The following is a 14395-nucleotide window of genomic DNA, read 5'->3' on the forward strand; positions in this document are numbered from 1 at the left end:
ATATAATAATAATAAAATAGGATTTTATTGAAAGTACACAAGAACTCAAATCAGCTAAGAAATTTATTATGATAATCTTTGTCAAAAATCTCTCCAAAAATTAGGTAGTACCTATAGGTATATAATATATTACTCCCAAGTACTCTTCAAAAGATGTCTCAGTAATCAAATGTCCAATGAAATAATAAAATTTAGGTGTCAGGCCATTCGGCCGAAGGTCATTAGGCCGAAGGTCATTAGGCCGAAGGTCATTAGGCCGAATGGTCATTAGGCCGAATGGTCATTAGGTCGAATGGTCATCAGGCCGAATGATCATTGGGTCTTCTTCTTGCCGTTACGTCCCCACTGAGACAAAGCCTGCTTCTCAGCTTATTAACTGAGAGCTTCCTCTGCAAATGACCATTTTGCATGTGTGTATCGTGTGACAGGCACGAAGATACTTTATTGATGCTGAATCTACTGATATTTTACCCATGAATTTTTCCTTCTTTTAAACATAGGCTGTTCTTTCTAGTATCATTGCTAAAATAGTTTTTGGCGCAGAAACTGCTGATATTCAATTCATAAATTTTTCCTTCTTTAAAACATAGGCTATTCTTTCTAGTTTCATTGTTAAAGTTGTTTTCGGCAAACATTTTTGGAAAAAGTAAAAACAACAGATCTCTTTACAGGCTCATAACGGCTGATTTTCAATTCGTCCTGATGACCATTCGGCCTTATGACCATTCGGCCTAGTGACCATTCGGCCTAATGACCATTCGGCCTAATGACCTTCGGCCTAATGGCCTTCGGCCTAATGACCTTCGGCCTAATGACCCAGCATCGGTTTCCAAGGGTCTCACGTGCGTTACATGGGGTGTAAGTGGATCTTAGAGGGATTCGGAGGCGAAACCAAAGCAAAGGCGGATAACAAAGTGATATCACTTTGATAATAAACTGTGTTATCGGTGTTATCATTTTGTTATCATCTTTTTCAATTGATGATAACCAGATGATAATAATTTTAATTATCGATAATTTTGGTCTATCGCGATAACATAAAAATACTAAATGATAACAAAATATGTTATCTGTTTCCAAATGCATATTTCAAAGCTTTCCCAAAACAGAGAGTCTGATGAACCTCGAATCTAAAAATAGAATCCGCTTTCCACCTTCAATTCGACTGCAGTACGAAAGCGTAGCCTTTTATTACTCTCACTCTCAATGAGTCCCGTTGGTATAGGGGCTATCGGCTGCGACCGACAATCACTCGATCAAGGTTCGAGACCCGCCTGGGCGCAATAGTTGAAAACATTGGTTGTAAATTAATTATAAGAAACTTTTTTCAATAGGTGACGATGTCGGTAAAGTAGATTTTTACTATTTTGGTCGATAAAATAGCACTGAATGATAACTAATTGATAACAAAACCAGTTATCAATCAGCTGGATTTTTTCATGTTGATAACTAAATTTAATGTTAAACGAAATATTGTGTAACACAATTAGTTATCAACTTGAACTCAATGATAACTTAACTTCGTATCATTTTGGTATTCGAGAAGTAAATATGAGTTATCATTTTTGTTATGTTGGCTCTTAATTCAACCTAAATGATAACAAACTCAATTATTAAACGAATGATAACCAGGTAACAGAACTTGTTATCATTTTGTTATCCGCCTTTGCTCGGGTAGGTAGGCGCTTTTGGGGGTTCAGATGCGTTATATTGGGTCCGATGGGATTTTAGAGGGATTTTGGAGGCATTTCAGGAAGTTTCAGAACATTTTTGGCGGGACTCATAGACCTTACGGAAGCGTTTTCGGGGGTTTCGGAAGGGTCTCAAGTGTGTTACATGGGGTCCGAGGGGGTTTTAAGGTAATTTAAGAAGCATTTCAGGCAGTTTCAAACTGCTTGCAGAGCATGAGATCTTGGATGCTTTGAGAGGAGATGTTGGTAAGAGGGTTGCTGATATGGGATTATGGATAGATTGTGCTCCCCGTAATTTTGTCCTGATTGTTGAGATGTGTTGAGATCTGCCTGCAATGGAGAATAGATGGTACTCTCATCCAACTAAACAATCTTGTGTTGTATTGTGGTGTGTTGTGGCGTGTAGTGCATTTCACTTGGTAAGAAAATGATCCATGCTTCCATTTCGTACAGGACACAAAGAGCGACTTTGGTGCCCTCGCGAGACTGCTAATAGTGAGTAGGTTACAAAGCTTCAGAACATTTTCGGCGGGATTCAGAGACGTTACGGAAGCGTTACGGAGGAGTTTTCGGGAGTTTCGGAGCGTTGCAGGTGCGTCCGAGGGGGTCTAAGGGGGATTTTGGGGGTATTTCAGGATGATTCAGAGCGTTTTCGGTGGGATTCAGTTACGGAGGACTTTTTGGGAGTTTCTGAGCGTCGCAGGTGCGTTACATGGGGTTCGAGAGGGTTTTACGGGGATCTTTGAGGCGTTTCAGGAAGTTGCAGAGGATTTTCCTGGACCCCATCCCAAAGTCCTTTGAAACGCCCCTGAAATGCTCTTTGATTTAAACATGTTCTTGAAACCCCCTGATACGACCCTGACCTGTAATACCTCGAACGCCCCTGAAATGCTATCATACGTCCCTAAAATCTCTCTAACGCTCTTAAAATGCTCCTGAAACCCCCTGAAATTCTCTGAAATTTCTCAGAAATGCCCTGAAACGCCCATCAAACCCCTTATTACGCCTTTTAAGGGCTCCTGAGATCCCCTGAATTGCCCTTAAAGCACCTCGAAACGTCCCTGAAACCCCCTAAATTCTATTGAAATGCCCCTGAGTTTCCTAGGAAAATGCCATCAAAACCTGACAGAACGCCCTTAAAAGGCCCCCCAAATCCCCTGAAACAACCCCCTGAAGCCCCTTGGAACCCCCTTTTCTGGGCTCTCTGGGAATTTTATGGGAACCCCCTTAGCTTCACCTCAAATGCCCAGGAGCAAGACCTGTTCTCACGAACTAGATTCCCTCATTAAAGCCCAAGCTTAATTTATGCACAAATTTCCCTCATTTTATGCCATTTTTAATTTATGCAACCCCCTTCCTTATCTTCCTTTCCTATCCCTCAGCTGTCACAAGGACGTGGCCAGAGCAGCACTTGACCGTTGGAGGATTGCGTCAATCTTGTCTAAGAGTCAGAGATTAGTCCCAAATCTTTATGCTTTGGCAACGGACAGGAAGGATGCAACCCTCATAACAGCGATCCAGGGTTGTTCCACCTACGAATTCATGCGACTTGCTTAATGCTAATGCTAATTTTTAATTTATGCACCCCCAGCCATGTGCACAAATTGAGGTTTTCGTGTACCATCAAAACCTGAAACGCTAATCTCTTTATTTATCATTCCTACATATTTAAAAAAAAAACTCGTATCATGTAAATGCTTATGGAAAAATATTGAATTCAAAATGTTTTTTTTTTACAATTAAAAGGTACAAACCACAAACTTAGTTGCAGACAGCTTACTCCGATCAAACTATACATTGCTGAAGATTCACTATTACTCCAATTGATCACCGTTGAAAATTAACTCTGGTGGATGGTTAAGGTCACTTTGACCGAGATTTCGACATACAGATAGGCACGGTTATCGAGCACTCTATCAGCGTTAAGCGCAGGGTTGGATCTAAGGGGGGCCGGGGGGGAGGGGTCAGGCCCCGGGCCCCTACATTTTAGGGGCTCACCAAAAATCTTTTTTGGTTACTAACATTTGCTTAATTTTTCATACCTATTGCTAAAACAGTACGAAAATAAGGAAAAATATTGTTGGTCATCTCTCCGAGGGGCCTCCACATCCGCTCGGGCCCCAGGCCCCCACAATCCTTAATCCGGGCCTGGTTAAGCGTCAAATACATAATTGTTGCGGACGTATTTCATTAAATAGGGCTGTTTTCAGTTCAGAAGGAATTTCTCAGCCTATCTTGATGCATGAGGAATTCCTTGCCTGAATCCCTCAAGAAACTGTTTTTTCTTCAATTGCAGTATGCAGTTGCGAAGAAATGACAGTTCAAATGGAAGTCACCGATGAAATTTTCTGCCAGGAATCACTCAAGAAGTTTCTTGAGCGTTTCCTTTCGAACTCGAAATTGCGCTAATAGAAGAAAAATGACTAAAATAGACGCATCTAGGCATTGCATCAACAAGGTCGCTCTTGAAATAATGGACAATTTTTAAAAACGACTTTCGACGAACTACGAGAATATAGTCAATTTAATAAGCGAATTTGGCAGAGCAGCGTAAACTGATAAACAAATTATCGACAACACATGATGTGCTGACTTGTAATGGTTTCGGCTTGCAGTCACAGAAATAAACGTTGGTTCTTTTATTTCATCGCCGACGTTTCGATCCTCGGGGTTGGATCCTCTTCAGGGCTCGAAGTTAACCAACTTGTAAAGTGCCATGTTTGCACGGAGGTATACCGGGATGTTGGTGGAATGGCCTCATTAACAATTGTTTACCCTTGCTAAATTAATGGGAAAAGTACATAAATGAGGGTTTTCTACACTGTTCGATGTCCGGAATTCTTCCACTTTGAACCTTTTCGGATGTTTCCAAGTATCTCCCTTTCATAACACTAGTTTACAGCATTTTTGAACTCGGTAAGCTGATGATCGTTTTTGGTATAGAATCATGCCCTGAGTTTGAAAACGCGAAGGAACAAAATTACAGTAGAACGGAAAATTTTTCGACTTTCCATACAAGGTTGATGATTTGAAATCGATTTTTGTTCTATTTTTAAGCAAAGTTGCCCACTTCACATATCTCATTCTCCGTAATCAATGCTACGATTGAGCTGAATTTTTTACTGTAACTCGCCTACATACGATATGTCAAATAAACGTTGAGAAAGAATTTTTAAATTGTTTTTTTTTTTTCGTATTGAAAAAAAATACCTACATTTCTTCACATATTTTGAGAAATTTTGCTAAAATTTAAGGAGATTTTCCCCAAAACTTGCTTATATCTTGAATTTCATCAATCTAACGCAAAACCTGCATTCAACTGATCGAATGGTATTATATTCAGCTTTTAATTTATGGAAGAAGATTTAAAATTGGTTGAACAAAACGCAAGATTTTTGAATTTTATTAAATTCCATGTTTTAAAAAGTTGTAAAACTCGATATTGAGCTAAAACTTAAAAACTGTTCTACTTTAATTTAAACACGGTTTCGAAATCAGCGCTAAATTACGCTTCAAAAATTTTGGTCGTTGACAGAAGTTCACGACTTTCGTTTTATTTTGTAAACTAGTGTAATTAATTTTCTCATTAATCTAGGTACAAAATTGTTAATGAGGCCATTCCACCGAAATCCCGGCATACCTCCGTGCAAACACGGCACTTCACAAGTTGGTTAACTTCGAGCCCTGAAGAAGATCCAAACCCGAGGATCGAAACGTCGACGATGAAATAAAAGAACCAACGCTTATTTATGTGACTGCAAGCGGAAATCATGAGAAGTCACACCAAAATCAGTCATCCAAGAAACATAAAGTTTACTTCTGCAGACCTACATGATCGTTTAGATCTCCTATGATGACCTTTTACGATTTGTAGTCAATAACAAAAATCGTTACAACGGTGTATAAAGTTGTTCAAATTATGATGAAATGTAGTTATGTATTTTAAAGTTAGATGCATATCACGGTTTTTATAATGTTGATCTGATTATAATAAAATAATTTCTTTTCTTGTTAAGACCAGTGAACTTTTTCTACTTTTTGAGTTATTATAACATCATTTTACATCTAGTTTATAACATATTGCAGACTACATCCCAAATTGGACTATCACACTTTTTTTTGGTATGCCTAAAAAGTGTGATAAAAGTGCACATTTGCCTCGGATCGTCTCGACATCTTCGGTGCACTTATTCCTCCATTTACAAGGAATAAGTGCACCAAAGACCTCAATTCGATCCGACTTGACTCTGCGCTGCAATCACACTTTGAAGGTGTGTGCACACTATTGTGTCAGTCCAATTTGGGGTGCAGTCAGCAATAATAAGCTATGAAAGTTTATCATGATGCCATACCATCATGTGTGGTATAAACTTAATATAATCCGGGTCTCCTCTACATATACTTCTGATGGACAACACTGCTCCAACTAAAGACAAGTATAGACACCTCTACCAATAGCTAATTATACCCATAGTAATGTATTCTTCGATTCGACGAAAACCATATCTCTAGCATAACTTTCGGGTGTTACATTCCAAGTTGTAAGCACATTCCCGCAATGCTCAAAATCACGCAATAGCTCCTGCAAACAGTTTGTTTACATCCAGTGCAGCGCAAATCTCTCCGCATTTCTCCGCGCAGCGCGCGCACATTTCCCTCCAAAGAGAATGAGAGTGGAACCACATAGCCCGGTTGGTTGGTGCATGACCACCATTTCTCTGAGAGCCTCAAAAACCAAAACAGAAGACCGTTTTTCCCCAGCCCAACCGAGTAAGGCCATAATAACCGACCAGAGATCTACCTCAAAGGAAACTTCATTCAGTACCACTTTGTCACTGGAGTGGTTTGGAGTACGCGCGTGTTACGTCGGTCTTCTCCTGCCAAGATCAGGAACCACGAATTACGAAATCTTTTTAAAGGTCTGATTTACGCAAGAGATTGAAGGGCCCACCAAGAAATAGCCTAGGTGATCGGTGTTACAACACCAAAGTGAAATTGCAAATACCCCCGCGCGATTCGGGTCAACCAGGGACAGGAGAAAGAAAGAACCACGGCGCGCACCGGTGCAGAGGTAAAAGTGAGTGTTGAATCAGCGAGCGGCATATCGCATTGACGAAATCCATAAATGACAAAACTGTAAAACTCGTTCGTCGTATGTTCCGGTTTGGTGTTTTTTGTTTTGATCGCCTCTAGCTGGTGACGGAATTGGCTATAGGCTCTGGAAGCAGCTGTTCCACTCGAGAGATAACTATCACTCCGTACGTTGAGTAACTGTGTGGTGTGGGCTAATAGCTCTATCTACATCACGGGAGAGATTGGCGCACAAAGTGTTAAACTGTTTCAACTGCAGATTGATTATGCCATGTGTAGCGTGAAGAATGTGGGACGTTTGTTTTGGTTTTGTGTAGAAAACTGAGCCAAGTTCATATATGACGATTAAAAACCACGTGGTCTGAGGAGGAGAGGGACGCTGCAGTATTGGACTCATTTTTACCACGTACCTATATTGACTTATTCTGTCCCAATCAATAGTTTAATGAAAAATTAGTGCAGGAGAGGCGTTTTTGAGATCTGATATAAAATTTGTTTTTTTTTTATTTGTGGTAGCCCTTTGGCCCTTGTTGATTCCATTTGTCATAAAAATGTTTTTTGGGATCAACGGGAGTACACATTGTGCTAGTTTAATTCATCCCATATTTTTCCCTAAATTTAAGAATTGTGCCGATTTTTTTAAGAAACGCCCGGAAAAATTTAACTAGAATTTCTCCAGAACTTCCTCTGCTGATATTTTATTTTATAGGTTTGATCGCCGTATGACTTTATCATAAGTAACTTTTGACGACTGTTTTCAATGAATCGAATACAACTCAAAGTAGGATAATTGAACAAAACAATTACAACGACGACCTTCTTGCCTAACGATACTTGCGATTCTATCTACCGTTTCTTTAATTAGTTTTGTTACTCCCTTCTACTTTGAGTAGTATTAGATTCAACGAAAACAGACAACAGAAGCTAAATACGATTGCTCCAGAAATGTCTGCAAGATTTGTCCTGAAATATCTCTACCGATATCTCTGAGGATTCTAAGTGAAGAATTAGCTTAATGTTAAAAATTAAAAACATTAAAAAAAAACAAATCCCCAAGGATCTCTTTAAAAAAATATATGTTTATTCGGATTTTTCTGAAATTCGTCGCCAGATTTAAAAAAAATGCCGTTGCGCTGCTTTTACTTTCTACCCTTTCATGGTAGAATGATGAGCACGAGGATGTTGATTTGGGGTTGTTGGTTGTTCCTGTTTTCCAGTCTGATTGGGGGTCCATTATGAGTTGCCGTTCGCCAATGTCCAAGTATCCGGGTTCGTGTGAGCCATGGGCTCAAAAGAGAGTCAGTGTCAACTGCGCTCAGGGGGAAAGAGCAACTGACGAAAGTGCCGGGGCTGGGATCGAACCCATGACCATCTGCTTATGAAGCAAACGTGTGACCAATTGCGCCACGGGCCCCGGCTTTCCAGGAATTTCCCCGACGGAATCTTTTGCATTTTTTTTTTAGGATTCCTCTTGAAATTACTCCAAAGTTCCACTGAAGAAATTCCTGCTTCAAGCATTACTTAAGAAATTGCTATGATCATTTGTCCAGAAGTTCGTTCTAAGATTTCTCCGAAAATTTCTACGAGGATTTCACCAGGAGTTTTCCAAGGGAGTCTTGAGGAGTTTTTCAGTAGATTCTCGCAAATATTTCAACAATTGCTAAGAGAATGTATTGCAGAATTTAAACGAAGATTGCGCCACGAGTTCTGTTGGTGGTTTCTTCGGGAATTTATCCGAGGATTCCTCCAAAACTTCCCAGTGTTCTTCCGCAGATTACTAAACAAATTTTTCAGAGGATTCATTTATAAAATTCCTTCATAACTGATAACAAGAATAGGACAAAAAACAGGTTATCATTGTCAAAAATCTTATAAAATACTAAGCCTAGAAGCCGACTCTGTTCCAGTTAGGAACTGTCAGAAAGAGTAAGAATTGGAATATAAACGCACTTGCTCCCCATGAACGCAAATGTCAAAACTTGTTATTGTTGTTAATCAAATATTGTATACTCTCAGCGATAAAAACTTGTACCTCTACAAAGTATATCATTAAAATGTTATATAATGAATGTATACCAATCAGAGGTGGGCACATTCCTGTTAACCCTTTATAAGGCCGAGAAAACCAGGCACGGAATCCACTCGTTCTACATTGGAATGTAAAGTACATGTGGTGTAATGAACAAAAACGATTTTATTTTAAAAAAATCGATGGTCGATTTCGTATGAAAAAAATGGTCTAAATTTCAAGTTTTTTTTTTTCATCAAAGCTTAAAATGTTGTTATTTTGTGATGCGTTCATCAATCATGCTGATTTTTTGATAAGTTATTGCCTCAATATTCATGAGCTACATGTGTGGATTTGAACACGATTGGTCAACCATTTTGGACGATATGGCAATTTTAGTACATGTCCATCTATAAAACTACATTTTTTTCAAAAGGCTGAGTTCTTAAAAGTAATGAAGCAATCAAGTTGAAATGTTGTCCACAAGTATAAGGGACATAGGCCTTTTATTCTCCATCATTTGATTTTCAATTCGCTCACCACAGCAGAAGTTCGAGCTTATAAACCTTTATGTACCCAAAAATGGCAGTTTTTGGACAGACATTTTGTTCTAAAATAGCCCATTCATATTTGTTGTGGCTCCAAAAATTTATGAGTGTTCACAAAGGCCTAATGTGTCCATCAGTTAAAACAGAAGTTGTAAAAATTTTCTACACGAACAGAAAAAATATGTGTATAAGGTGGCAATGTAGTTGCCACTGCCTTATAAAGGGTTAACTGTTAATTAACCCTCTAATGCAGTGATCATCAAAGTGCGGCCCGCGGGCCGCATGCGGCCCTCGACCTGGTTTTGTGCGGCCCGCGAACTAATTTTGAAATGTATTAGAAAGTGGCCCCAAAAAGATTCCACAATGGAAATCAGAAATTTCACCATATTTTAAAACTTTCATAAGAACCAACATTAACTACTTTTAATTTTGCCAATATCTTGGAGTTTTTCAAAATAAAGTGAGATTTTTGAAAGTTTTACAAACTGTTGAAGACAACTTAATTGAATTTTTCTCCGAAAATATTCGGAACTGTTGTTAAGAACGGTGTGTTTCGCTGGAATAATGAATTAAGGCTTCTCTGTCATGGATTTTGTCTTGTCGTAGATATCGTCATTAGTAATTTGTTTGATTTCACGAAAATAAAATAAAATTAACTTCCATTTTTTATCGGTCAAAAAATCCTTGTATTCGATATACTTTAGATTCAGCAATTCTACCAGGAAAATATTTCATGACAATTGTTAGAATTTTTGCTTTCGGAACTTTGCTAAAAACTTCCGGGATTGGACAAGATACTCTTCATTCTCCTAGCAATACTTTTGGGAATTCCTCTGAAAATGTCTTTTCTAAATCGGCTACAAATACTTACATAGTTTTCTCAGAAAATCATGTCTGCAGGTTTTTTTTTTCCATTGGCTACCTAAGAAATTGCGCAAGAAAAACTTTAAAAAAGTCATCAAGGATTTTGACAACAGTAACTCCAGGCAGTTTTTCGGAATTTCTTCCTAGAACCCTGAAATCGCCACAAATCATCTTAAAATTTCTTAAAATCCGCAAAAAGTCCCAAAAAAACTTAAAAGTTCCAAGATTTTTTGAAATAAAGGCTTCGATATACTTTCAGTAAAAAGCACCATTCGGATTTTTTAAATGGATTCGTGTCTAGGACTTCCACAATTCTGCACTTATAATCTGCGCTATAAGTACGCTGTAAGTTTATCCACAATATTCTTAAAAAGTTCATATTGTTCTCGCCAGCGTCAATATTGCTTATTTTTCGTATGACTTTTAATTTACTAGTCTGAAAAAAATTTGCTCAACATTATTAATACCAAGAACTACAATACCCTAATATTACGGTCTTGAAAACCTTATTTTTAGTTCCCTACGATTTTCAGGATGTTTTCCTTTGCTCAATTTTGAAAATTGTTGAAAATGTAGTCCTGAATGACTTGCGGCCCGCAGTCTCTTCTCAAAATTCAATTTTGGCCCGCAAAGACAGTTAGGCTGAGGATCACTGCTCTAATGGATACCTGGGGTCCATTGGACCCCAGAGCCACTTTAAAGTTGTCGCAAAAAAGTTTAGATTGACATATCGGCCCCATTTTTACAGTACCTTCAAACTACACCGCGATGAGTTATTTGTGCAAAAATATCAATAGTTTCGTGGCGTACGTAAACCGGGGTCAAATTAATCTTCGGGTTGAAATTGATCAGTCGTTTTTCATGTAGATAAAACATTTTTTTGAATAGTTTCCTTACAAATATCGTTTAGCATCAGATCCCAACAGTATGATACTTGACAGCAAACTATTGAAAATACGCTTTTTCTAACAGATTAACGGTTGATCAATTTCGACCCGAAGATCAATTTCACCCCGGTTTACGGTACTATGGATTATTTTGGATTTCAAAATTTAACCGTGCGATGTTGTACCCCTGGGGTTCATTGGACCCCTAGGCACGAACGATTGTATTTTTTGATTGTGACTTCCTAGAATAATGCTGTCTTCGACAAAATTGTTCAATAGAACAATCTTATCTTATGGTAAATAAATTGAATCGAAATTAGCTCAGTAGGGGGCGCTAGTGTGTATTGAAAATACAGATTAAAAGTTATATTTCGCTCGAACATCTTTATATTCTGAATGTATAGAATATTCGTGTCTTCGGCAAAAGTGTTTAACACATCAAGATAATGACAGTTTTTCTGCAAGCTGGGGCTAATGAATACATATCCGCCCGGCATCCTAGACACCCCAAGCCACAAATGTCCGCAAAAAAAGAAACTTCATTTGAGGTGAATGTCTTAATATAATATGTCTTGACACATATTCACATACTGTTAACAATGCCAATACTTCCTATTTCGTTGGACAATTTACTTCAGATTTGCCTCATCAGGTAGCGCAAATGTAGCTGCAAATATCACATATAGATAGACTTTTGAATTATATTTCAGAAATGTAATATACAATTTTTACGTTGCTTTCTCGATCGAGAGTAAATATTCGAAGTTGATTTCTTTGGCGGAACTATTCATCTGAATATAAGTTTTCAGTTTCAATAACTTATGATTTGTAAATAATATAGGGAGCCTTTCCAAGATTCCTTTCAAGGTTCCTTCAGGGCTTCATCTAGAAAATACACTTGGAAATCATCCGCATTTTTTTCCAGAAATTCCTCCCGGGATTTATCCAGGAATTTCTCCAAGTATTCCTCTTGGGATTCCTTCAGAAATTCGTCCCGGAATTCCTTCTAAATTTTCTCCCGGGATTCCTCCGGATATGCCTTCCTGGATTCATTTAGGAATTTGCCCCGCAGTATTGCTCCTGGGATTCCTCCAAATTCCTTCCGGAGTTTTTCCAGCAACCTCCCACGATTCCTACAGGAATTCCTCCTGGAATTCCTTTTGGAATCCCTCATAGGATTCCCCCGGAATTCCTCCAGGGGTTCATCTAGGATTTTTTCCTGGGATTCCCCCAGAAACTCTTACAGGGTTTTTTCCTGGGATTGCTATAGCAATTCCTCCTGGGATTTTACTAGGAATTTCTCATGGGATGCCAATAGAAACTCCTCCTGGGATTCCTCTAGGAATTTCTCCTGACATTCCGCCAGGCATTCTTACAGGAAATCTTACTGGGATTCCTCCCGGAATTTCTTTAGAAATTTATCCCGGAATTACTCCAGGAATTTATTCCGGATTCCTCCCGGAATTCCTTCCGGGATTCTTCTGGGACTTCCTCTCGGGATTCCTCTAAAATATAAACTGTGCTCCAATTACATTACTGAACTATGTATCCGCATGTCTGTCGATTTTATTGTGTCTATATTTTTTAGACTCATGCCCTGCCAAAAACTTTGCCAAAGACACCAACTCTATAAGTAATCATGATCTTGCGATATATGAGATGTTAATTTCATTATCTTCTTTTCACAATCCAGACCTCCTTCGGGTCGAGCACATGTTCTGTTGTGCACATGGATATCAAAGCATGTTCAGCAGTGTAATTTCCCACATGGCTTGATCAGCCAAAGCAAAATCAAGAAATTCGGCACCAACATTTCAAAATTGTGAGAAAAACAGCTTTGTGAGAAGGTTTTGGTTGTAAATGCAGTTACGCCCTTTTGAAATATTGGTGCCGAATTGACATTTGTAAGGTGCTACGGTCACCCTTACCGTATTCGGTCGGCCGAGGACCGACCCGTCGAGAGTCCGACTGCACACTAATTGTCATACCAATATGTGATTGGGAGGCAGTGTCCGAAGCTCTCGACAATTAAAAAAAACTTCCTCTCCCGCTTTGACATATGGTAAGTGGGGGCAGGATGGGTCACCTAAGAAATGGATCCCTATAACATTCTGAATATAAATAGCATTTCTCTGTTTTCAATCACGACTTCCAGATACACTAGTCAGCTATGATATAAGGGTATAGAAAGGTCATACAGTTTGAAACCTGCTTCTTGACAAACAATTGTCAAAACATGACCCATCTTGCCCCACCTTATTTCTACGGGGGCAAGATGGGTCAGCTATCAGAAATTCGATTTTTCTCCAACAAAAAATACTAGATCTTCTATTTTTTCTCTATACATCTAAGCTTCACATACCTACAGATTACATGAAAGAAGTGTTGAAACATATCGGTAGATTATTCTCAGAAATAGAATATTTTTATTCAGGTAGCCATAAAAAACTTTGAAAACTTATATTTTTTGTAGAAAAATATTAAAAATATGTTCACAAATTTTCAGCGCTCTATTCGCTTCGATAATGTAGGTCACATAATAGCCTTTCTATGAAAAATAAAACATTTTTAAAAACTATGCAAACATACCGAAAAATTAGGGTGACCCATCTTGCCCCGTCTACACATTACACGTAGTTATATGGAATGTATAGCATAAGGAGTATAACGAAAAAATATTTTATTTTTTTCTGCGTAAGGAACGTAAAGAATTTTAAAAACAATATATCACTTTTTTGTGTATCCACGTCGTTCATCTGGGAAAATTATAGAAAGATTCAAAAAATAAATAGTACGGTTGAAAACGGTACTGACCCATCTTGCCCCCTGACCCATCTTGCCCCCACATACCATACATGTGCACAACAGTGTATGGTTAGATGTTCATCTAATCCCATCCGAAGGAGGTTTGGATTGTGAAAAGAAGATAACCATGTGCGATTGTGGAGTCGAGTTCAGTTTCAGGCCTACTGGCGACGGAGATAGTCGAGGGACTCCGTAGCTTGAAGGAATTGAAGCGCCGTCTAGCGAATTGGGAGTTGTGAGTTCGAGTCTCACCGGAGTACGTGGATTTCTTTTCATAATTTTAAATCTCAATTTGTTCATCGAGCACATATTCTGTTGTGCACATGAATGTCAAAGCATTTTCAACAATGTACGAGCCTTCAATTATCTTCTTCTTCTTCTTCTTTATGGCTCTACGTCCCCACTGGGACTTGGCCTGCCTCGCTTCAACTTAGTGTTCTTTAAGCACATCCACAGTTATTAATTGAAGGGCTTTCTTTGCTTGCCATTGCATGAATTTGT

The 14395-nt window shown here is 38.6% G+C and overlaps 1 protein-coding gene across 4 annotated transcripts in view; it reads left to right on the forward strand.

Moving 5' to 3' along the window:
- LOC115259323 (uncharacterized) overlaps positions 1 to 14395 on the forward strand; it is an 86106-nt gene that overhangs the window by 36917 nt on the left and 34794 nt on the right. Inside the window, exon 1 of one of the 4 annotated variants that reach the window (XM_062848991.1) lies at positions 6301 to 6768. The exons of 1 other annotated variant lie outside the window; for it this stretch is intronic. The gene's annotated coding sequence lies outside the window, so the exon portion shown is untranslated. 2 more of the 4 variants (XM_062848992.1, XM_062848994.1) reach the window with 2 other exon arrangements.

The sequence above is a fragment of the Aedes albopictus genome, chromosome 2, assembly GCF_035046485.1.
Source record: "Aedes albopictus strain Foshan chromosome 2, AalbF5, whole genome shotgun sequence".
Lineage (NCBI taxonomy): Eukaryota > Metazoa > Arthropoda > Insecta > Diptera > Culicidae > Aedes > Aedes albopictus.